Below are 23565 nucleotides of genomic sequence, written 5' to 3' on the forward strand. Positions count from 1 at the left end.
TGGTACTGGGAGCAGAATCCCAGTCCTCTGGAAGAGTAGCAAGTTTTCTCAACTGCTGTGTAAACTTCCAGCCCTTACATTTTTGTTTTTATTCTTAATTCCCAAGATTGTATATCACTATAATCTGCCAAATTGGTGTGTATGGTGTAGACTGAGAAGGTGAACCTGCTAGTAAAGGTGTGCTCACTCCACTTTTCAAAGCCAAGTATGTTCATCTCAAAGTATCCTCCAGGGACCCCTTGTCTGTGGTCGAGCTAGTCCCTCTAATTCTGGGATAGGGAGGGAAAAAAAGTCTAACCAATAAAAATGTTGTGCCTTTAGGAGATCTAGAAAGTAAACTGTTTCTAACTCATGTTAAAATTGTTTGTTGCATGAAATTACAGAACCAGCAAGGAATGGAGAGATGACTCAGCAGTTAGGAGCATTTGCTGGACCTGCAGAGGACCCAGTTTCATTCCTGCCATCAATACCAAAACGCTCACAAACAACTTTAACTCCATTTGCAAAGGTTCTGGCACCCACTTCTGACTTCTTTAGGCACTGCACACACACAGTGAATATACAGACAAACAAGCCTACACAAACATGGATAAAATTTAAAGATCTAAAAATCAAAAGGCTATCGCAGCATGTAGGAAAAACGGGAAGTTCAACTTAGGACATTTAGCCTTTGGAGGCTCAGCCATGGAGACAAAGTTCAACTGGGAACTCCGGCTATTATCTGCTACATGCTATGAGCAGCCAGTTAAAGGATATGAGCTCTATCTGTTGTTATTTGTTATTTTCATTTGGAAGATCACCGCAGTGGACACTCTGCCTGGAGACTCTTTCTGTTGGGACTGCCAGCTGTTTGCTTTATAGGGGATTCCCTAGTTCATTTGTGCTGGATGGTTTGTGTTCCTACTTTGATGATATTCTGCCATCTTTCTGCAACTTGCCGTTATCCTTTTACATTGGCTTGCTGTACAGTCACTATGCTGACTTACTCAAAGCTAGAAATGTGGCTACTGTAGAGTATCCTTTATACTGCACAGTCTTCCTTCCCCGGGCACACCAAACCTTGCTCTACTCCAGTGCTTTGCATATTTAGACTTTAGGATTTTGCAAGCCTGTTCTGTTCTTACCACATGGGTTTAATCTCTTTCTTGCGGGTACATTCTTTTCCGGTAAGAATCTTTGTAACACTTTTCCTAGTAGTATGTACATTATCTAAGTGCAGCAGTCTGCTCGTATCCTCATAATATGGTTATCACCAAGCATAACCCATAGCAGATACACAATAGCTGTTGAGTTTCCTGCTTTCTTCTCTTTCTTACTTAGCAGTCTTGCTGGATTTTTGAGAACTAACCCTATTTTTCTATCCTTTCTCTCTCTCGTTCTCTCTCTCTTTCTCTCCATCCATCCATCTATCTTTTATTTATTTATTTAGGGATAGGGTTTCACTATGTAGCCCTAAGTGGCCTGGAATCTCTATGTAGACTAAGCTGGCTTTTCACTCAGAACTGTGCATATCTCTGCCTCTCAAGCTATCCCACTTCCTAGTGGTATTTCACATGTCCTATTTATTTCATTACATTTTCACATTAATAAATGGCTTTGTGCTTTTTAATCCCTGGATTGCTGCAGACCTAAACATTGCTTAATAAGTATATGTGAAATGAAGACATGTCAATCATTCATTTACATCATGAAAACGTATTAGTCATTTGTATATATTTTTTCTTTTTAAAAAATTTCCAACATTTTTATTGTTTGGGAGTTTTACATAATGTACCCCTATCGCATTCCTATCCCAGACTTCCCAGATCCAGCGCTCAACCTTGTGGGTTTTTTTCCAAGAAGAAGACAAAGAAGAAAAAGGAGGAGGAGGAGGAGGAGGAGGAGGAGGAGGAGGAGGAGGAGGAGGAGAAGGAGAAGGAGAAGGAGAAGGAGAAGGAGAAGGAGAAGGAGAAGGAGAAGGAGAAGGAGAAGGAGAAGGAGAAGGAGAAGGAGAAGGAGAAGGAGAAGGAGAAGGAGAAGGAGAAGGAGAAGGAGAAGGAGAAGGAGAAGGAGAAGGAGAAGGAGAAGGAGAAGGAGAAGGAGAAGAAGAAGAAGAAGAAGAAGAAGAAGAAGAAGAAGAAGAAGAAGAGAAGAAGAAAATAATCTATTGGAGCATGGTCAAATTTCCAGTGGCCAGCCTCTTAAAGAAAACTGAGACCTTACTCATCCCCATTCCCACCAGAAGCCATCAACTGTGAAGAGTGACACTTCAGGATCCTTATCACAATTTTTAGGAGTTCTCTTCAATGGCTTCTTGTCTAGACTCTTTCCTTTTAAGAGGGTAAGATGGGGTGGGGGACAGAGATTGTAACAGAATCCTTTAATCCTCTCATTCTCAATGAGTCTGCAGTCAGTGATATCTCTGCGAAAGAAGCTTTGTGTCCTTCCCAGTCAGCAGCAGTATGGATGGATCATGATCTTCTTACACATGGGTTTCGGAAGACAGCTGGGATCTGGCAGCAGTACAGTCCATGGACACCAACACAGCCACAGACACCACAGACCACAGACACCAGCATGGCCCTTTGTGACAGCACAGGCGACGGACATCAACACGGCCTCCAGCAGCACCATGAACCACAGACATCAATGTGACTTCAGGAGGCAGCACAGCCCATGAACCTTAGTTATTGCAACATCTGTGGAATAGATACTATGATTACCCCCAATCTGTGGGTCAGCAGAGGAATAAGGAAGGTAATTTAACTCTCTAAAAATGTCATTAGCCATTGTCAGGCTAAGATATAAATTCAGATGGCCTGACACCAGAACCTGATGCTCCTTGTTTTATTATTATTATTATTGTTGTTGTTGTTGTTACAGTGTAAAATAATGGATTTAATATGACTCTTTAAATACAAGAATCACTTTACCTTGTTCTTGTTCACCCCTCCTCCTTCATTTCTGTAGGTTTTCTTCCTCTCGTCTGCGTATGACAGAAAACTTGCAATCAATATTTGTTTTTCTTCCTCCTGTTGCCACCTACTGCTATCCTTTATTTAGACTTCTTTTTCTCAACTCATATCTTGTGTTATGCCATATATACACATAAATCAATATTCTCTACATGAGAGAATACGTGAGTGGCTACAAGTGAAGCTTGATCATTTTAACCAGGATTAATACTGAATAGCTTATGGACAAAATACATGGGTGAAGTATTGAATGTGTGGGTGAAGGGCTGCATGCATGGGTGAAGGACTGCATGTATGGGTGACTGATTGAATGCATGGGTGACTGATTGAATGCATGGGTGAAGATCTGATGGTGATGCCATCGCAGACCTGGAACTCTGGTGACTAAGGTTTTGTAAAACTCATATAGAACTGATTTTTCTGGAAATGTTCAGAGACTATATTATTATGTAGTTTCACTTCTTTCCTTCTTCACAATTCATACATATCACATGAAGTAAAACACATTACCTCAGTCTCTCTCTACTCCCAACCCCATGCCTAAAATGCAGACATTGCACAAACGCCGCTTTATTTTTAGGCCTTTCAGTGATGTTCTGACAAGTGCAGCGCAGGCTTTCTGGGAGTTTGATTGCACACGATGGTAGATCCCTTAGACGGTTGACTCTGCTTAGGGTGGTTGAAGGCAGGCTGCCTCTAAGCAGTATGATACAGTAGCTTGGAGCACTTGGTTAAATCATCATTTGGGGTCATGTGCTTCTTCCATTCCCAGTATCTATTAATGGAGTAACTGGAAAGCAGCAGAGCCACGCAGTGTGCTCTGACCTGGAATGACATTCACAGCTACATCTCTGCGATTTGAGTTGAACCTTTGCTCTCGTGTGCCTGAGGTTAGGCACTAGGGCATGGTTTTCATGGTATGTAAACAACTGACCGAATTTATGAGGTATGCATTTACACAGACCCTCCTTTGGGTGTCATTCAAATAAGCAAATTGAGCCTGCTCTAGGAGCGACTTAATCAGATTACATTAAACATTTTTAAATAATTTTTTTCATGTAATACATTTTGTTCACATTTTCCCTTCACATTTCTTCTCAGATCCCCCTTCCTACCCAGTGTCATTCACACCTCCATCCCGACAGACGGAGACATAAAAAGGACAAGCTAGAAGTACGTGCCTTTTTCTGGACAAGACAGAAAAATATGCCTACATTGAGTGCTGTGTCTATGTCACAGATTAAAGATGTAAAAATGTTTTAAAGACCATTAGAAAGAAAAAGTAAATATAAATATTTACTTAACTAAGTTGGCCTTTAAGAGCTCAACATATTCCATAAAGCACTTTCAGAAAGGCATAAAGACATGGACTTCAAAGGGATGTTGGAGGTATGTCCTGTTTGGAGTAGATGTGTCCTTATCGGAGAACGTGTGTCATGGAGGCTTTGAGGTTACAGAAGCACAGAAGCTCAAGCCAGGCTCAGTGTGTCAGTCTGTCTTCCAGTCTGGTCTACAGAGTAAGTTCCAGGACAGACAAACTTAGGCAGTGAAGAAAACCATCAAAACCAGAAACCCGGTGAAAACGTATTTGAACAAGGGGGCTATGTTTCAGCCCCAGCAAGAAGTAGAACCTGGCAGCTTTGGCCACATAGGTCTGGCTTTAACGTCAGGGATACAAGAAAGGAGTTATGGAATCTCCCTCCTTGTCTAAGGAAAGTCGATGAGGCCAGAAGTGTGTCGTCGGTGTCTCTTCATGGAGGCCTAGAGAGACGATTGTGTGAAGTTGTGAAGGTGAAGCCTGGGTTGCTATGGAGACCCCAAGATGCTAGAGATGAGAAAGCAGTGGATACCTATCAAGGAAAGCTGGTAAGAGGGAGTAGAAACACCCAGGAGAGAGAATTGCATTGCAGCTAACAAAGCAGAAAGGAGTTGAAGATCTGGAAATCATTTTGCCATCACACATGAGATGCAGAGTTTGGAGTTTGCCCAGCTGGCTTTTGGTCTTCCTTTGGTTCAGTATTTCCTTATTATGCTCTCTTTCCCCACTTTTAAAATGATAATTTATATCCTGTGCCATTGTATGTTAGAAGTATGTCATCTACTTTTTAATTTTGATTTTAGAGGAGGTTTCAGTTAAGAGATCACCATAAGTCTCCAAAGAGCTTTTTGGACTTTGTACCATTAAAAAGGCTGACACTGTTATAGACTATGAGGACTTTTGAAGTTGAGCGAGATGCACTTTGTATTATGATATGGCTAAAGCCCATGGGAGCCAGGAAGTAAAATGTAATGGATTGAATGAAAGTGACCCCCATAGACTCATGCATAGTGGCATTATTACATGTGTGTCCTTGTTGGAGTAGGTGTGACCTTATTGAAGGAAGTATGTAACTGGGGGCCAGGTTCAATGTCACTCTCTCTTCATGCTGCCAGCTGATCCCCATGTAGGACTTCCATGTCTGCTTACACATTGCTATGCTTCTTGCCATGATGACAATGGACTAAACCTCTGGAACTGAAAGCCAGCCTTAATGAAATACTTTCCTTTATAAGAATTGCTGTGGTCATGGCCTCTTTTCACAGCAATAGAAACCCTAACTAAGACACTGACTCTGCTTGGTTCTCTGTCTATTGCAGGATATTTTATCATACTGTGAATCTGGAGTTTGTGTTATTTACTGGAAAACCTGTGTTTGCTTGTGGTGTGGCTCAGCCTTAGCACACACATTTAATCCAAGAGTTTTCTGCTTGAATATTGTAAACAGGATTAGATAATGTCAATGATAGGTCAGAGGCAGAGCAAGCAAGCAGTTGACGGGAAGTGAACATAAGATTATTAAGAAAAAAATCCATAGAGAGTAAGAGGGAGTCAGAAGGCTGGTTAGATGCACAGGAAGTAGAAGGGAGGGACATTTTGTTTGGAGGATTTTTTTTTTTTTTGAGATGCTGTGAAAGAGGGCATTGCTGCTGGGTTGCCAGCTGAAGAGGAAGGTCAGCTGGGTGGTTTCTCCGCCTCTTAGCTAGCAGGCTTTCACCCCAGCATCTGGCTCTCAAGCCTTCATTGGTAAAATTAAACAATTGAGATTTTGTTTTAAAAACTACATGTTGTCCTTGGTATCTTTTTATTTGCAATTTTGTGGTATGTTTCCTGTCCCAGGTTTATCTTCTCCGTTATGATCATCACAGCTGCTATGATACTCCTAACATAATGGTATATTCCATTAAAATTTCACATTCATAAAACTCTCACTTTCTTATTACCTACTAAAGCTAATGCTGTCTCTAATCCCTCTGGTAAGAGTTCATCTGTTAGAGCTTTTCACCCTTCAAGAGATCTTCTCCCTGAATTTACCAATCGAACTGCATTTACCTCTAGGGCTAGGCTTTCTCTTGGCATGTGTAGGCAATACTCACAATTTGTCAGTTTAGAATCTATGTCTGCTCTGCAGTTTGTAGTGATTGCCTCCAGGTAGCTTGTTGCCTGTTTCCTTTTATCCCCACTCCACTTAGCCTCATCAGAGCATTGCAACATTGGACCCCTTTCTACCACCAGACTGTAGTGGGGTAGCCTTCAGCCTCTGCTGTCAGGTCTCCAACAATTAGAACTGAGCACATTTCTTCCCACATCCTTGGTGTGAGCATGTTTTCTGGCAGGTGGTAGTGCTTCACAAATACTCATAGTGAGAATAACTGAACCTCACCCCAACATTTGATACAGTGTATTCGGACTGACTGACCAAGTGACAGTAGACCAAAGCAGCTCATAGACAGCACACATTGGTTTCTCATGGTTTGGAAGGATATGGAGTTCTGCTTCACGACACTGACAGGCTTGAGGTTTGGGGAAGGCCCACCTCCCAGTTCATAGGTGGACATCTTGTGCCTTTCATGGAAGCACTAAAGGAGTTTTTCCTGGCATCTCTTCTCAAAGACACTGATCTCATTCGCATGGGCTCCAGCTGTTGTGTGACTTTTTTTTAGGAGATGTGACTAAATGCCTGTGTTACCCAGATGAGGAACTGGCAGGAGTCCAAATAAACAATTCCAGTGTCTAGGTTGATGGAATAATAAGATTATTGGATTACTTACAGGACTGTGGATAAGGGGGTCACTGACAAGGAATGTGAGTAACTCAAACAGCTGTAACAGCCTCCGCCTCCCCCCATAACTTAGTACAACGGATGCCATGATGGGAGTAGTATTTAGGCCATGAAATCCGGCATATATGCAGAACCACCAGCCAAAACAAGAACAAGAACCTAATCCATCAAAGATTATAGTTCTGGGGAAGTCTCTAAATGTACTAACTTTGCTTTTTGGCTTCTGTAGTTCTGTTTCTGGCTAACTGTCCTTGCTGAGGTGTGTCACAGGTTCTTTTTTTTTTTTTTCTTTCATATGTATGTGCCTACAAACCCCATGACTAGCAGAGTAATGATCTGTATGAATCAAGAAGAAAGTCCAGTTTAAAGCAATTCAGTAGCCAGTGTTGGTTCAAACTTCTAGAGTCTGAGACAGTTTAGTTTACTGGCGTATTTAAATACAATGCAAGTTGGAAAAATGTTTCTGGTGTACACAATCCTGTATACACTATTACACTGAAGGCATAATTACATCAAAACTCTTCTTAGAGAATGTATCACCTCTTCCATGAAACTGGATTTTATATACATGTATATATGTCTGTATATATACATGTATATATACATATATATTACATGTGTTGTCTTATAGGCCTGGGGAAAGATCTGGAGTGCTCTTGGTAATACAGAAAACAGATGAGTGCCAGTTTGGTGGAGCCTCAGAACTGAACTGTGTGTTTGGCGTTTGCCAGTTGGACTGGACTGCCACTACTGACTCGTCTTTGGAATTGCCCCCAAAGAATGAGCAACTTCTAAAGAGGCTGTATTAGTCAGGGTTCTCTAGAGTCACAGAACTTATGGACAGTCTCTAGATAGTAAAGGAATTTATTGATGACTTATAGTCGGCATCCCAATTCCCAACAATTGTTCAGTCGCAGCTGTAAATGGAAGTCCAAGGATCTAGCAGTTACTCAGTCTCACACAGCAAGCAGGCGAAGGAGCAAGAGCAAGAGCTAGACTCCCTTCTTCCAATGTCCTTATATTGTCTCCAGCAGAAGGTGTCGCCCAGATTAAAGGTGTGTTCCACCACACATTTAATCCCAGATGAAAGGTGTAGCCCAGATTAAAGGTGTATTCCTTAAACTCGGAGATTCAATCTTCTGGAATCCATAGCCACTATGGCTCAAGATCTCCAAACCAAGATCCAGATAAGGATCTCCAAGCCTCCAGATAAGGGTCACTGGTGAGCCTTCCAATTCTGGATTGTAATTCATTCCAAATATAGTCAAGTTGACAACCAGGAATAGCCACTACAGAGGCCCACATTCCCTTTGTCCTACTAACCATTTTTCATTTGGTTGGTGGCTAGAAGGGAGGTTGAAGCATTTAAGAACCCTTATTAAAGTAAGTTTTGAATAATCTAAACCTACACGTCTCTTTTGAAGAGAAAAGGTGCCTGTTTAACATTCCTGGTTTCCACCAAGTGAGCACTTGGATTTCTGTGCCCTCTACAGGTTCTGTGCTTTAAAAGCCTGCCTGGAGAAAGGCTCAGGATGGCACTGGGGTCCCAAACACTCAGTGTAGTCACTGGGTGGCTAATAAGACTTTCTATTGGCTTGAACCTGTGTCCACGTGCTCTTTTCTGGAAGTTAGCCACAACACATCTATTTACATTACCAAAAAGCTCTCTTCAACCTGCATAAGGGCATGCTGTATCTCTGAAGTGCTCTGTGTGACTTCCTGCTATCTCCATGCATGTGTCTTCTCCCCAGCCATTGCTTAGTGCGTACATAGGCCAGTAGTAGGGTGCAAGTAGTAGGGTGCTTGCAACAGTTGTGCAAGCACACATGCCTCAGCATGTGGAGGTCAGAGCATATCTTGCAGGAGTCAGTTTTTTCCTACCATGTGCGCTTTGGGGGTTGAATTAGGGGTCAGGCTTTGTAGCCAAGCCCTTGTGAGTCTTTTCCCTTGGGTGAGATCTCTGACCCTTCTAAACTATGTTACTTCTCTGAGTCTTTTGATCTCCTCTCAAACCTCCAGGAGATAATATTTCAATTCAGAGAAATTACACAGCACAAGCATTATGCACCAATCACCCCCTAAAGACTGCCTACTCCCAACACCATTATCTTCAGGTTAGCATTTAAGCATATTAACTTAAGATAAAGGCATTTAACCCAGAACAATATTGGAATAGCTCCCTTGTCCTCTATACTATTTGGATATTTCTTAAATACCTTCTCCAGAGAGTCCAAGCAGCAGCTGTTGCCATAAGAAGGGCTAGGTCTCTGTCCCAGAGAAAGGGAGCCAGGACTAGTGCATGTGATGGCTTACAGAGCATGTGATGGGCATACATGACAAAGACAGACATCACTGTGACCACCAGGGTATCTGGACTGCAGGAGAAGGTCCACTCTTAAGGGATGAAAGGTAAGATGGGAAGGCTGTGGATTTGTGCTCGGACATTTTCTTTCTTTTTTTGTTTTTTCTGTGATTCTGCTATATCCCCAGACCTGAATATGAGTCCTCATTGTTTCAAAATTGAGTACACTTAAATCTTTTGAAATGTTTGTGTGTGTGTGTGTGTGTGTGTGAACATACAGAGGACCTAGTGAAGACCCAGGTAGGCTCGGTGATTGCTTCTTCAGTCTCTGTGAGGCCCCCACAAACTGTGCTTAGTTGATTCTGTGGACCATGTTCTCCTGGTGTCCTTAGCCCCTCTGGCTCCTATATATTTTTTCTCCCCCTCTTTATGAGGTTCCCAGAGCTTCAAGTGACCTTAAAAAGGTCTCTAATCTGAGTTCTTTTTCTCCTTAATGTTTGGCTGTGGCTCTATGCATCTGTTCCCATCAGCTGCCGGAGGAAGCCTCTCGGATGGCTATTAGGCTAGGCACTGATCTATGAATATAGCAGAATATCGTTAGGAATAATTTTATTGGATTTTTTTTTCCTATCCTAATAGTTACCACTCTAGTTGGAAGCAAGAACCTCGGAGCCTGGAGTCAAAAAATGAGGCAGAGAATCTTATGCAATAGTCATCTCTATTCAGGAAACCAGACACATTCTATCTGTGGGTATGCTGAGTATTAGGCAAAAGGCACGTGAGAAAAGTTCACTTTAGTGTAAACCGTATACAGCCACAAGGGTGAGGTCACATGCGTTCAGGCTGTAAACAGTCGGGAGGACAACTCATTCTAGGGAACACCTTTGAATAACGAAAGTAAGATGATAGATCAAACCCACTCCTATTCACACCCAGGAGAAGCAGGAAAGCACTTATTCAAGAAGAGCCCTTGTTATAGAGGAACAGATATTGCAAGACTCTCTTGTTTATTTAGAGTTTCTTTTCACAAGCTCTCAGAAATCTCCACACAGCACACAGCTTCATTCGTGGGCAGCGTTCCAGACAATAGCCAGGTCAACTTATGCAGAACGGTATTTACTCTCAGAATCCAGGACCTGTCCTTCAGCTCTGGAATCACATGGTGACCACATGGTCATGGGTATTGGGGTCTTTTTTTGAGATTTTTTTGTACTTATTGCTCCACTGTCTTCTGTAAACCTGCTTAGCAACCAGTCCTGGTTTTTCTTTTTAAAAGGGCCCCCAAGAAACTTACTCAAGGTTGCCCTCTTTAATGCTACTTAGGATGCAGTTGCTGGTCAGCTTTCAGGTACACCCTCGATAAAAAAATCAAACTTCCTTTAAATTTGCCTCAAACTCTTATTCTTGCCTGGTGGAATTAACATGACCTATGTCTAGTTCCTCGGAACCCTTGTACAATCTAGATGACGTGGGACATAGCTCTTCAGCGCTCCTATAGCAAGCTAGGAAGCAGTGGCTGGAAAACTCGCTGGGAGCTCACAGGCCAACGCAGAATGAAATGAATGCATTCCTTTAAAAAGGTCAACATCATTTTTATGGCTGAAGTTGTAATGTTTAAAATTGGGTGGATATAAAAGTAAGGAACATATTGGATGGGATACTTTGATGTTCTTTATTTTTCTTCAATAGAGGAGAAGGTCAAGTGAATATTTAGAACGGGCTTTGGAGTTTATTTGCCTTAACTCAGAACTAACAGTTTTCTTTCTCTTCCAGTTTGTTTTTCAGCCGCCTCATGAGGAACTATTTAACTCTTGAATATGGTGGTCACTGTGAGACAACTGCAGACAGCTGTGTGGGCATTTCAGTGGCTGCTTCCAAAGAAGTGGCCTGGGAAGTATGAAGCAGTCACTCCCTATAAAACCAGAAAGGAAGAGTGGGACAAAGGAGGAAATCAGCTGTTGGAGCAACAGAGGATTTAGACACTGACAAAATGCCAACCGTTAGGGACAGTAGCGGAGCCACGCAGCCGGGAGTCTGCCCACCCTGTTGCTTCTTTTGCCACAGCAATTTGATAAAACCTATTTCGGGAAGGAATGTCCTCGGAACTGGAGTGTCTTCAACTCCCAAGGTTTCCTCTGAATGATTGGTCAACAGGTGTCAAAGAGCTGGTGGCAGAAATATTCCAGACCCCTCTGTCGTTCTAATTTTACACCTGCTTAAGTGGCAGAGTTCGAATGTATTGCTTCTTGAACAAGGAAGCCTTTTATTTGTTTCTGCAGGGGGAAAAAAAGAGAGGCAAATAAAGTGTGGATGAAGTAGTGTTTCCATAGATACACATATGGGTGCATTGTGATCACAGCCTCTTTTCTTATTTTTAAGCTGCATATTGAAGTTATGACCACACAATTCAAACCTATAGAGATCTCATATAGAATGGGAGCTCTCTGGAAGAAAAGATGTTGGCATACATTAATTTGAACCATACCCAAAGCTATCATGACTTTCTAAAAACTTGTTACGGATGCAAAATTAAATAGTATTAATTTTGTTTTTATTTTAACAACAGTGCGTGCAAATTAGGCTCCTGAAATGGCAATCAGTTCAGTGTCTGAAAAAAGAAAGCAAATGTGAAACAATCGGATAGGTTATTAAACTCTTTAGTGGCTGTAGACCTAATGGATTCAGAGGTGGTTATCCTCACAGTATCTCTATCTAGTAGATAGTCTGACACGCTCTGAAACTTGAAGAGACTATGCCTGCCCACAGTTTATTATCACCACTTTAATGCTATGGACCATGCTAAGTCCTTATGCTCAGTAGTCAATATTCTTAAAATACTTGCTCTGTATAATCAGCTCTCTTGCCAGATGTTAGCATCATAGAAATGAAGTATAAAAGCCTACAACACAATGAGAAACTTGCTATTGTAGATTTGACCATCCTATTCTGATCATTGCCTGGTTCAACAGTCTCCATGTTTCAGTTTGCCTTATTTGTAGAGGGAGCCAACAAGGCCTTGATTAAATGTGTAAAGAACAGACAAGTGATTGTGTTTTGTTCACATTGGTAGAGCCTTATCAAAGACCATTGTCTTAGACCTATGAGAATGGCAACCCACTGTCTCCTGGTTAGGCTCTGAGGGATAGCAAAGGCTTCCTCTGGCCTGAGTGTCAATGCTAACAAGACAGAATGTGCTCATAGTAGTATTTACAAACAATGGATCAGTATGTGCAAAATCCACAACTGTAGTTTCCTCTTCTCAGTTGTTTATAGGACTCCTCACCTACAGAGACCTCTTACCAACCTACCAAGAGAAAGCAATATCCCCTGCAGTGTGCCTAATAAACATGCTGAGTTATGCGTTCCTGTATAGTTAGTCTAGCTGTATCAGACCGTACCTAGTTCACCTGACTGCAGCTTTTCTGCACCTGTTTCTGTATGTCTGTCCTTTCTTCATTTCCTTGCCATCTCTAGTCAAGCTTCTGGGGCCAAGCAGGGTGGAATGTGCCACCTCTTAAAGGACACAAAGCACATTTAAGATGGACACTCAGCTAACTGTCATCACACACAGATGCTCCGGCAACATCACTATAGCCACTCTTCTCTGTAAGCACACCTGATATTGCACCACGACTTCATCCTTTATGGATATCAATTTGAAACACCCACAAAGGACACATAAGTATCTACAGATATACTTACAAAGGGCCATGTTTCATATATGTCTTAGCTGGGGTTTCTATTGCTGTGATAAAACAGCATGATCAAAACAACTTCGACAGGAAAGAGTTGATTTCACTTCTGCTTCCTAACTATAATTTAGCTTCAAAGGCATTCAGAGCAGAAACATGGAGGTCGGAGCTGATGTGGAGGCCATGGACAAGAGTTGCTTTCTGACTGGCAGCTCCTCATGGCTTGCCCAGCCTGTTTTTCTTACTACACCCAGGACTACCACTGCAGGAATGTCACCACCCACAAAGGGCTGGGTTTTCCCCATCTATCACTAATTAGGAACATGCCCTATAGGTGTGTCCTATAGGCTAGCCTAGAGTCAGATCCTATGGAGGCATTTTCCTGTCAGACTGTGTCGAGTTGATTGCAAACTAACCAACATGACACATAAGTGCAAGGTCCTGCCAAACTGGCTAAATTCCTGAAAGTTATGTCCTGTAGCTGAGGCTGTTTTATCTGATGCCCTGGGCATCTAACAGTGTTCACCTTGGGACCCACACTATGAAAAGTCAAGCACTGTTTAGTTGTCTGAGGCTTGGAGATCTTATGTTCCATGTTTGCAAATTGTAACTTATTTTACTGATAACTGATTCAAAAGTAGCTCAAATTAAATGGGGGCCCCATCAAAACAGATGTTACTGAAACCAGTGAGCACTCGATTAGTACCTTCAGAGAGTCTGTCACTATAATGCCATTCATGGCTTCCCCTGAGGATTCATGGAATATGCCAGAATTCAACCTTGGACTTCCATACAAAATACGGCCTTTGACAACCAAGTGTTACACCTTCCTGATACTGGATACCCCTGGACAAAGGTTTTACAGATCACAAGTATGGTACCTTCTGTACCCACTTGACTATGACATTTATGAATAATTAATTTGATTGAATATAAATCAGGTCATTTTCCTCAATGGTCAGTTATTGGAAAAAAACAAAACAAAACAAAACAAAACAAAACAAAAAAACCCTTAGAGTACCAAACTGTAGGTAAGTACAGAGGGAAGGCATAAGACAGAAACACTGACTATGTTACATAGAGGAAGGTTGAAATGTTAGCTTATGTAGCTCACCCTGACAAGACAGAAACTCAAGAATTCAAAGAGGCTAAAGTCCAGGGCATAAAGTAAAGTGGAAATGGAATGTGTGCTTATCAAAGACTCTGTGAAAGGACAGGGTGTAGCACCTGAGCAGATATTGGAGGTGGAGAAAAACAAACAAAAACCACAAACACCAAAGCATAAAACATAATCCTCAGCTGCTTTATGCACTATGGGGCATGATGTGGTTTAAATGTGTCACCCAGAGTTATGTGCTATAAACACAATCATTACTGTGATCAAGTGGGAGCGAGGGCCCTGAATGGCAGGTATTTGTTGAATTTATAAAGGCTCTGCCTTCACAGATGGATTATAGCAACTAATGGGCTGTGACTTGGGTTTTCACTGTACCCCATCAGTGGTTCTCAACCTATGGGCTGCAACCCTGTGGGGGTCAAGCAACCCTTTCACAGGGGTTGCCTACCAGATATCTTTCATATCAGATATTTACATTATGACTCATAACACTAGCAAAATTACAGCTATGAAGAGACAACCAAAATAATTTTATGGTTGGGGTAGCTACAACATGAGGAACTGTATTGAAGGGTCCCAGCATTAGGGAGGTCGAGAACTGCTATTATAGACGCTACCAACGAGGACTTTTTGCCAGATGCTGGCACTCTGGATTTCAAAGTTTCCAAAATTACAATAAATGCATTTTTCCTTATAAATTACCCAGACTGTGTTATCTTATTTTAGTAACACGGAACAGACAAAGACTAGAAAATTGAGGGGGGTGAATCAAAGTTTATTAAGTTATTCACTGAAAAATCTGAAGTCACTGAAAGTCAAAACAACCATGAACACCACAGAGTTTGCTTACCCTAAAAATGCCCACAAAGAAAATCCCCAAATGATAACAACAGCACACAAGTTTAATTAAAAAAAAAATGAAAAGAAAACAGTTGGTCTATAGGCTGGAAGAATTTCAGTTCTAGAAGGAGAAGCATTTGTCAGAGTTCATGTAACTGAAAATCCTATAAGCAAACTTTTGGTTTTCATTAAGTTTGGTATTATGTCACCACTTATTGTCTTTGTATCACTTTAATCATCAAAATCACTTACCTCATCAAAAAAAGCAACACAAAAATATCCATCTTGTAAAACCTGGAATAGTATGATAATAAATATGAGGATATTCCCACATCACTGAGCTCATAGTCGTCTCCTGTGTTGTAAGAGTCTTAGTTTTGCTACTAGCAAATATGTCATGGTTTTTCTACTACATTAGCTTACATGACTGTATTACATTTAGTTAGTTTGTTCGTTCACTTTTTGGGGCTCCTGTACTGAATTATTCACAGTCGCTTAGAACAAGAGTAACTTGTTCTTAGTTCTGAAAGTCAGTTTCACTGGGTTCAAATCCAAGCGCCATCAGGAGTGGTTTCTAGAAGATCTAGAAAGGAATCTGTTTTCTGTAATACTAACCTGTCAGACAGGATGTTTCCACTGGCACAGTAGTGGTATGATAACCAACGACATTCTGATTTTAGGATTTTAGGTCTATTCTACAGGAGCAACTCATGTCTGACCTAATCCAAAACCCATGAATGGCGAAGTTATAGGCTCTAAAGGGGAAACTACTCCTGTTGCTTTGCTATATGGATATGATGTCAAACCGCCTTCTAAATATTTGTATCTATATTCATAGATTTGGGTGGCTCTGGAGTAGGTGATGGTTAATGCAGAGATAACTGGTGAATAAGGGACAGCTGGGCACTCATCCTAAAATGAGACATTGATATCTTTTCCTCCAAAGCTCAAGGAATATTATGGGGGAAAGGAGGGAAAGAATGTAAGAGTCTCAAACAGGAAAGAGTGCTGTGAAACACTCTCTTCTGGACACGACATGCCTGTTATACCTGTGAATTCATAGTAACAGTGACTATCAACACAAGACAAGGCTCATCAACGTTCCATCACTGATGAGGGGAGCTCATGAGCTCTTCCTGAGGACCAGTAAACATTAACAGTGAGGGAGACATATCCCTCAATGGTGGCCACAGAGTTGTCCTTGCTCCAGTAAATTATATATATATATATCCTGATGTGACATGTCCTCAGCCTACCCCCTGTGTGCTATAATTGTAGACTTTTGACTTGAAAACCCTGTTTTCTCCACCGAGAGCTCTCCTGAGGTGCCAGCTTACTCTTGGTCAGCTGGCTGTGTAAAGAACTCACAGTGCTCACAGTTGGCTTAATAAGCATGGAGATTTGTAACCTGGAGTAGATTATTTCAATTTCATTCCTTGGTTTGTGGTTTTCCATCATCTTCATAGAGTCTTGCTAGAAGACTACATATGTAATCAAATTACCAGCCTGAATTTCTGCCTCTGTCACCACATTAAGAACCTGCTTATGATTATTTTGGGCCCACCTGAGATAATCCACTTATATCATGCTCCTTGGTTTAGGCTATGCGTGCAGTATCTATTACCACAGTTACCACAGTCTCAAGGAATTAGGTCGCTGACTTAAATTGGAGGGAACAGGAAAGGGTGACATTTTCTCACCCAGGAGGACAAAGCCTCAACAAAGCCCAGACACCTCTACCTTTTCAGGTAGTATTTTAATGTAAAGGAGGACAGAAAGGGTGGGACCTTTTCTTACTGTTACCAAGGAAACAGGGGCTAGGTCAAAAGCTGACCATGAGGGAAGGGTCCATTCTTAATGGCCTTCAAAACAATGGATGTTTCTCAAGTTATCTCAACACATTGCATTCTGTTGCTCTTTCCCCATGGATGAGAGTTCTGCCAGTGCCTGACAAAATAGCTTTTGGTCCCATTGTTGTCACGGTCACCCAAATGCAAGAGTCCCCCACTTTCTAGAATTCCAATATTGAAAATAGAATTGTCATATTTAGAGCCTTCCTAAAGTTCAGCAAGCATAGGATACTAAGCAAGCCAGCTTTCAAACCCAAATTTCAGGTATTGACAGGTAAAAAACCAAGCCAAACCAAATCAAACAAAATCAAAGGAAAGAAAAGTTATTAAGGCTGAGATAAAAGTAGGCTCCATTTTCAGCTTGTTTAGTAGTGCCATTCGGCTAAAGAAGATCCCAAATGGATTAATCACAGGCTTCAATAATAGACTCATGTAATCTCAAATTCCTACCTACCTTTAAAATACTACCTGAAAAGGTAGAGGTGTCTGGGCTTTGTTGAGGCTTTGTCCTCCTGCTGTCGTTAGCACAGTAGGAGCAATTGGCACAGCGCCCGGAGTTCTGCTGCTACAGCCTCTCCAATGTTGCCTTGCTTAGATGTCTCCAGATTTCCCTGTCAAATCCTCCTCCTTACCTCAAGAATCCCAAAGCCTCTGGTTTTCCTACCTTAACAGTACTAACTTTACCAAAGGATGCGCAAAGCTGCATTCACCAAATGCTCTTTGATTAGTGATGAATGGAAACCGAAACTTAAAGCTTCTGGGAGCAGAAGAGAAACCGAAACTATCCTTCACTTATAAAAGGCGGCCTGAGAGACTCACAAGTTGCCACTTTTTGGAGCTAGCGATTGGTCTTAGGTCTCCTGTGGTCGACTGTGTGCTTGCTTGTTACCTGCAGCGCGGACCAGCGCGCTCAATACCTGCTGCGCAGACCAGCGGTTCTCTGCACGTAGCAGGTCCAGGTTCCCGGTCTGGGCTTCCCGGTGAGGCCAGGGGGTTGCTTCTGGGCTCGCCAGGGGATTGTAGGGCGTGCCTAGGTCAGAGTATCCCAAAAGAGGAGCTGGAGCGGAGCTGAGGGGACAGCACTAGGAGGTAGCTTTCAATGGGCAGTGGAGCACAGACCCACCTACCCCAGTGGCCAGTACTCGGTGGACCACAGAGGGAAGAGGTCTGAGTGGTGAGTGGCAGGGAAAAAGATGCCTGACTCAGTCTCTTGAGGATCCTTTGTAAACGGGTAGCTGGGATAGGGATCAATAAGTAGGGGCATTGGGGTGTGTGCACAGCCAATAAATGTTGAACATCCCCACCAATAGTTTTTCTCCTAGGTGCCGAATCGAATCGGGGCCCTACTTCAGGCTTCCAGAGCTAGAAGCAGAATGTGAAGAAAAACCCAGATGAATTGTAGTTGCCCTGAAATTGCAGTGGCTAAGACAAGTTATGCTTTACTGCAGAAATGCATCCCCCCACCCAATCTCTTCGTATGCTAGCCCTAGCAGTCTCCCTGGGCTTCCTGGTACTCCCCATGGAACCCAGGTTGGGCCAACTTGGAGTATCCCGCTGCCTCAGTCTCCCTGTTTGAGTCATCTGAGATTTAATGTATTCATGTGTAAGGAGCAGGGATTGATTTTCTGTTTCCTCATCACAAATCAGCACAAACTGAGTTGCTTTAAACACAATAGGTGTTTTATTTTACAGATTCTGTTTAGGCACAGGCTAAGTGCTTTTTGCAAAGCCCAGCATAGAACTCAAGATGTCTGCCAGGGCGGAGCCAGGTTCTGGGTGCTCATTTTGGTTCCTTGAGGTCAGTAAGAAGTCTGGAATTCTCTGATTTCTTGCAAGTTGTTGATTAAGGGTAACTCAGAGTCTGATACCTTCCATTGTCACACTTCAGGTCACTTCTCACAGGTGGCTGTACTTTCCAAGGATATAGGAGGCTTTCTCAATTAACTAACATGCCTCATTACCAGAGAGACTGTCCTGGTAATAAGGGTGTCAGGACGCCCAACATATATATACGTATATACATATATGCATATATATATACATATATACATACATACATATATACATACATACATACGTACATACGTACATACATACATACATATATACATATATGCATATACATATACACATATACACATATTCATATATACACATGTATGTGTATGTATCAGGTCTATCATGTTTTGCAGGATTTTGTGACAATTCTTGTAATTTCTTTTCATAGTGAGTAAAAGAATGAGAAATCAGTAAATAGCTTTTAGATTCACTTTTTAAGTGTGTGTGTTTGTTGATGTGTGGGAATATGCATTTGAGTGCAAATATACTAGGAGTCCAGCGTGGTTGGATCCCTTGTGCTGTTACAACCTGTTGTGAGCCTGTGTACATTCTAGGAACAGAAGTTGGTTGGTCCTCTACAACAGCAGTAGACAGTCTTAATTACTGCATCATCTGCCATCTTTCTGGCCCTTTATATGTTCATACTTTCTAAAGGCACAACGTGCCTGTGGGGATCAGAGGACAATCTGCAGGGATGTGTTCTCTTCCTCTCTCAGGTAGGTCTCAAGGATAGAATGCAGGTCATCTGGCTGGGTGGCAAGCACCTTTACCCACTGAGCAATTTTATTGGTCCGGTTATGTAGATATTATTCAATGTCGATGCAGTCTGCATGTTTTAGCCTGAAAATATAGTCCTATATTACTGTGGCTACCCCTAGAAGTAGTCTTACTACATGTAAACTATGTACATAGCTCCATTGAATCTTTTTATTTTCCACAGTTTCTCTGTGGATTTTGTTTTGCATCCCCCCTCTTCCTTTAGCTAGAATTACAATTCAAGATGAGAATTGGTGGAATGCCTCACTTTACAATGACAGGTTATATCTTTTTGCATTCTCAATGAACTAAAATGTATGTTTGATGCAGAATCCTGGCTTCAAGGTATTTTCTTTTAGAAATTTAAAAACATGTTTTTTTCCCTCATAAAAGTATCCAGCAATATTTTTTCTTTTCATTCTTTTGAATGGCCTATACATACATGTTATTAACAGCTTGTCATGCACATACTGCTACTAATGACTTGCTTGGTATAATTTAATGGTCCAGTCCAGGCGGTACATGAAGGAGTACAATCCTTATGGACAATAACTAGACTCAGTGTTCCAGGAGGGTTTGTACCAGTGGGGTGAGCGTGAGCTCTGGGATGGTGGTCGGCTTTGGCCTTTGGTCTGTCTGTATGAGGCTGGTTGGGGATGAGTTGCAGAGCTCTTTGTTTATAGAGTGATAACCAGCTGCTTTTTCATATCACCAGCTCACCCTAAAGATAAACTGCAGAGACACACATTTTTACACACACAGGAATCCCTTAGAAACACAAAACCAGAAGAAATAATACATATGCTAAGGACCTGTAAGATGGAAAAGAAAGTTCTGACTCAACATTATAAAACAAAGAACCTACAAAAATGCCTTGAGTTTGGCCATCTACTTAGTAGTGGGTATGAAGCCTACAGTTAAGAGTAGATTGTTTCCTCAGCGAGAAAACTCATTTTTCATTTGCAAGTGGTTACCTATTAGGGATAGCTTCTAGGTTAGAGATGGGCCCAGAGAGGGGCATGTGTTCACTTCTTTCAGTCCTGGTACCCCATTTGGTACAGACCCATGTAGGTCCTTGTGCATATTGCCAGTCTCACATTGCCAGAGTTCACATGTGCTCCAGTCCTGTTGTATCCAGAAGATCTTGGTGCCTTGGTGTCCTCTGGCTCTTACACTTTTTCCACCTTCTCTTGGGCTCAGAGAACTCCAAGAGGGTTAGTTTGGCAATATCCTAGGTTATTTGGGTGTTCCTATGAGACTTATTTGGCCAAGAGCTAGATGTAACCCATTCTTGGTACTGGAAGCTCCATTTTGAAACAGGAGATGTCAAGTTGGGACTCTAACCTCACCCCCTTATTTGGCAAATTCATTTCGATTGTCTTCATATATGCGTTTCTGATAGGAAGGTTCTACTGTATTAGGTCCTCTCCATTTCCTCTCCCTTGCCTCATTCCATTACAACACCACCCCACCCCCACCCCCTGCCATCCACCCATAACTAGCTATTCTAGTTCCTTCTCCTAGGGCAATGCAACCTTCATCCTAGTCAGTCACACGATCCTTAACCCCTCTGGTTATACAGCTTGTAGCCTGCTTATCAATGACTTAACAGCTAGCATCCATTTAAGTGAACACATACCATCATTGTCTTTCTGAGTCTGAGTTACCTCACTCAGGATGATTTTTTTTTTTTTTCTAATTCCATCCACTTACCTGTGAATTTCGAACCTTCTGGAAGACTGGACTTATAGATAAACATCCCTGTCTCGAAAAACCAAAAAAACAAAAACAAAAACAAACAAACAAACAAACAAACAAAACATTGCTAAAATTTGGCTTTATCCTGGAATGTATGGTTTTTCCATGTATTTTGACTAAACGTTTTGCTGGGTGTAGTTTGGGCTGGCATCTGTGGTCTCTTGACAATTGGCCAACATCTAGATGTCTAGGCCCTTCTGGCTTTGAGAGTCCGGTTGAGAAGCAGGTTTGATTCTAGGAGGTTTCCCTTTGTATGTTGTGGTCTTTTTCCCTTTCATCTTTACTATTCCTTCTTTGTTCTGTATGTTGTAGTTATTATGTGACTTGGGAAGTTCTTTTCTGGCCTAGTATACTTGGTGTTCTTTATGCTTCTTGTACCTTGATAAGGACCTCCTGCTTTAGATTGGGAAATTTTCTTCGATGATTTTGTTGAAAATATTTTCTGTACTTTGGACCTGAGTTTCTTCTCCTTCCTTTATTTCCATTATGCATAGATTTTGAATTTTTATAGTGTCCCATGTTTCCTGGATGCTTTGTGCCTGGATTCCATTAGATTTAGCATTGTTTTGAGCGAGTATCCATTGCTTCTATTTTGTCTTCAGGGACTGTGATTTCCTGTCTCATCTTTCGTATTCTGTTGGTGATTCTAGCCTATGAGGTTCCTGTTCGAGTTCTAAAGTTTTCAATCTCAGTTTTTCCTCAGTTTGGGTTTTTTTCTTTTGATTCTATTTCTATTGTATGTCTTGAACCTTTGTTTCGTTTGTTTTAAATTTACTAACACTGTGCTTTTATAGATTTCTTTAATCAATCTATACATTTTCTTTTTAAGGACTTCTAACATATTCATAAAGGCCATTTGCAAGTTCTTGTCTTGTGCTTCAGCTATATTACAATTCTTGGGGTTTACTATAGTGGACCGATAAGCTCTAGTAGAGACACATTATCCTGGTTGTTATTGATTATACTTTTTACGCTGGCATCTTGGACAATTTGGGATGATTGTAATTCTAGGTGCTGATACCTGGTCTTGTCTTTGTTGGGTAGATGATTCATTCCTTGTATTCTGTTGCTATCTCTGGGTGATGGCTCTGTGTTGTCTGATAATGAATGCTTCTGAGATCCTGCCTAGTGTGGCCATTGGGAGTTCATGTTAGAATGTGTTTCTTGGCATTGGAAGTTGACATTTAGGGATGGTAATGGGCTGGGGAATAGGCTGATGGGCCTCACAGGAGGGTAGAAAGCAGGGTTTTCCAGTAATGTCTGCTTAGTCCTCTGGAAATGGAGGCAGAGAGGAAGGAGAGGCAGCATCCAGCAGTGTGCTCCAGATCTGGGTATAAGATTAGGGAATTTGATGGAGCAGACAATTGAGAATAAAGAGCTGACAATTGTCTACCTGCTTCCCTGGCTGGCATGGCTGTGTACAATAATTTTTAAAATTACTATACCAATGCTCCAGGTCCAGCCTTCCATCACTAGACTAAATAGGAAGCCTCCTGCCAAACTTGTACCACAGGACACTTTCTTGCTTTATTTTCTTAGGTCCAGAAACAGTTTGCTGTCTCCTCCAGATCTCCAGAGGAATAGATGTCTTTTTAGGTCCAGAAACAGTTTGCTGTCTCCTCCAGATCTCCAGAGGAATAGATGTCTTTTGTGTTGGAAACTGCAACTATAGGGTTAACATAAAAGAATGTTTGGTTGTCTGTGTATCTCCCTTTTCCTCCTTGCTTGTACAAGGTCGTTGGAAACTTTGTTATCTTGGCCTGCTCTTACTCAAGTGAAACATTCTATAACTCTCAGACTCATGTGAGCCTGAGGAAGATAAAACGTGTAAGAGTTTCAAAATCCCAGATGCTCTGTGTAGGACTAACAACAGCTGTGTAGTGTGGTTGACTATGGACAGATATTCTTAATTTGTTATATTATCTCATAAGTGAAATTTGGGTTCACTCCTACTTTAATAAATTTTGAAAATTTCCTTGTTATGTTGTTTTTTTCTCATGGAATTAAGGAAGTAAAATAAGAAAGAAACAATAATTAGGAGAGAGAAGAATGGAACGTGAAATGGGCACATTTTCCATTTTAAAAAATAGGTCAAAATAAAAGAGTTTTTTTTTTATTATTTTTAAAAAATAAAAAGTATTTTTCCACAGAGTACAATAAGATTTTTTCCTCGGGCAAAGACTAGGTTATTTGAATGGGAGAGGAGAGATGAGGGCAGGGCCAGGAGGTTCTCAAGTTTCCCAGGAAGTCAGCCAGAGAAGCCTGGAGGAGGAGGAGGAGGAGGAGGAGGAGGAGGAGGAGGAGGAGGAGGAGGGGGACGCCCAGGATGCATGGAATGCCTATCGAAGGTTGTTAAT

General features: G+C 41.6%; 1 protein-coding gene and 1 long non-coding RNA gene across 11 annotated transcripts in view; both read left to right on the forward strand.

Moving 5' to 3' along the window:
* The first annotated feature begins 363 nt into the window (after positions 1-363).
* 4930512H18Rik lies at positions 364-12396 on the forward strand. Of its 3 annotated transcripts, none has more exons than XR_870457.3 (3): positions 364-508; positions 1797-2736; positions 11130-12396. It is a non-coding gene; the product is annotated as an RIKEN cDNA 4930512H18 gene (long non-coding RNA). The 3 variants fall into 3 exon arrangements; XR_870458.3 differs by lacking the exon at positions 364-508 and adding an exon at positions 4056-4127 and having other exon boundaries at positions 2619-2736; XR_379016.3 differs by lacking the exons at positions 364-508; positions 1797-2736 and adding an exon at positions 9206-9463.
* Positions 12397-17631: 5235 nt separating this feature from the next.
* Positions 17632-23565, forward strand: part of Ddx60 (DExD/H box helicase 60) — a 109632-nt gene continuing 103698 nt past the window's right edge. For 7 of the 8 annotated variants that reach the window (XR_001778429.2, XM_006509393.2, NM_001293783.1 and 4 more), the window contains exon 1: positions 17646-17835. The gene's annotated coding sequence lies outside the window, so the exon portion shown is untranslated. Of the gene's footprint in view, positions 17836-23565 lie in introns of all 8 variants that reach the window. The other variant, XM_030243448.1, reaches the window with a different exon arrangement.

This window comes from Mus musculus, chromosome 8 (assembly GCF_000001635.26).
Source record: "Mus musculus strain C57BL/6J chromosome 8, GRCm38.p6 C57BL/6J".
Classification (NCBI taxonomy): Eukaryota; Metazoa; Chordata; class Mammalia; order Rodentia; family Muridae; genus Mus; species Mus musculus.